Here is a 1468-nt window from a genome sequence, read left to right as displayed (position 1 = left end):
TAAACATGCTAACTTGGCTTTGTTTTCTTGTCTTTGTTGATATGAAAACAGGGTAGTGTATGACCGGACTTGCCGCAAAACTTTCATTCCAATCCAGATTCACTTTTGAGGAGGACGCGAGCTCGTCTCGTATCACTTTGGAGATCACTCTCGGCAGCTGAACTAGTCATCGCATCGTCATCAGCTCCTTGAGCTATGGCCCAGAAGACACTCTGTGATTACTCTGCTCCGTCTGCTAACCAGGTCCCTACTGGGCTCGAGGTTAACACCGGAGGGGAAAATTTCAAGATCAAGACGGGTCTCATTACGATGGTGCAGGCCAGCCCTTTTTGTGGCAAGGCCAATGAGGATGCCATCGCTCATCTCCAGCAGTTCCTGGAGCTCTGAAGTACTTTTGTTATCAAGGGTGTATCGCAAGATGCAATCCGGCTCCGTCTGTTTCCGTTCTCTCTTTTAGGGAGAGCGAAGTAGTGGTTTTATGCTAACAAGGCTGCTGTGGACACTTGGGACAAATGTGCCAAGGCGTTCCTCTCGAAGTTCTTCCCGACGGGCAAAACCAATGTTCTTCGTGGTCGGATTTCGAACTTTCAGCAGGCATCAAATGAGTCAATTCCTGAAGCTTGGGAGAGACTTCAAGAGTACATTCTATCCTGTCTGCACCATGGAATGGACAATTGGCTCATTCTTCAGAACTTCTACAACGGGTTGACACAGTCATCCCGTGATCATGTGGATACCGCTGCGGGTGGAGCTTTCTTCTCGCTGACCATTGAAAGAGCTACATCATTGATCGAGAAGATGGTTTCCAACCAAGGTTGGAGTGATGATCGCCTCCAACCGCGCCAGCGATGTATGCACTCCGTCAAGGAGGCCAACATGCTCGCTATGAAGATTGATCTCCTCCTCAAGAAATTTGAGGATTATTCCCAAGATAAGGCTCAAATGCAAACACTTCAAGCCTTGGAAACTCGCATGACGTGCCAAGTCTGCGGGAATGTTGGACATTCGGGCGACAATTGCCCAGAAACCCAAGAGGAAGCTCTATTTCTCAATGGCAACAATGGGTTTCGTCCACAAGGAGGTTAGGGGTGGAATCAACCACGCTCATATTATCAAGGAGGTAATGGGAATTCCAATTCTTTCAATCCTAACCAGCCTACCTTGAGAGATCTTGTCTACGACCAAGCGAAGATCAATGAGTCCCTTCAGAAGAAGTTGGCCGCCATAGACAAATCTATGGAGACCATCCATGCTAAGATGGACGGATTCTCCACTGCTATGAAGAACCAGCTGAGTTTCCACAAGACGCTAGAAACTCAATTGGCTCAGCTACCTGCTGCTACACCTGCTGCAGAACTAGGGAAGATTTCGGGGCAACCTGAATCAACTCTAGAGAGCGTCAATGTCATCAATGCTATGTGGAAAGAGCCACTTAGCAGGACACCCCTCAGCTATGCAGAAAAGCTCA

At 48.2% G+C, this 1468-nt stretch overlaps 1 non-coding gene across 1 annotated transcript; it reads right to left on the bottom strand.

The window, feature by feature from the left end:
- Positions 1–561: 561 nt before the first annotated feature.
- LOC120710967 lies at positions 562–668 on the bottom strand. The gene has a single exon (XR_005690132.1). It is a non-coding gene; the product is annotated as a small nucleolar RNA R71 (small nucleolar RNA).
- Between the last annotated feature and the right edge of the window lie 800 nt (positions 669–1468).

Source organism: Panicum virgatum, chromosome 5K (genome assembly GCF_016808335.1).
Source record: "Panicum virgatum strain AP13 chromosome 5K, P.virgatum_v5, whole genome shotgun sequence".
In the NCBI taxonomy this organism is placed as follows: domain Eukaryota; kingdom Viridiplantae; phylum Streptophyta; class Magnoliopsida; order Poales; family Poaceae; genus Panicum; species Panicum virgatum.
Note: the sequence above shows the minus strand (reverse complement) of the source record. Positions and strands in the feature narration are given on the sequence as shown.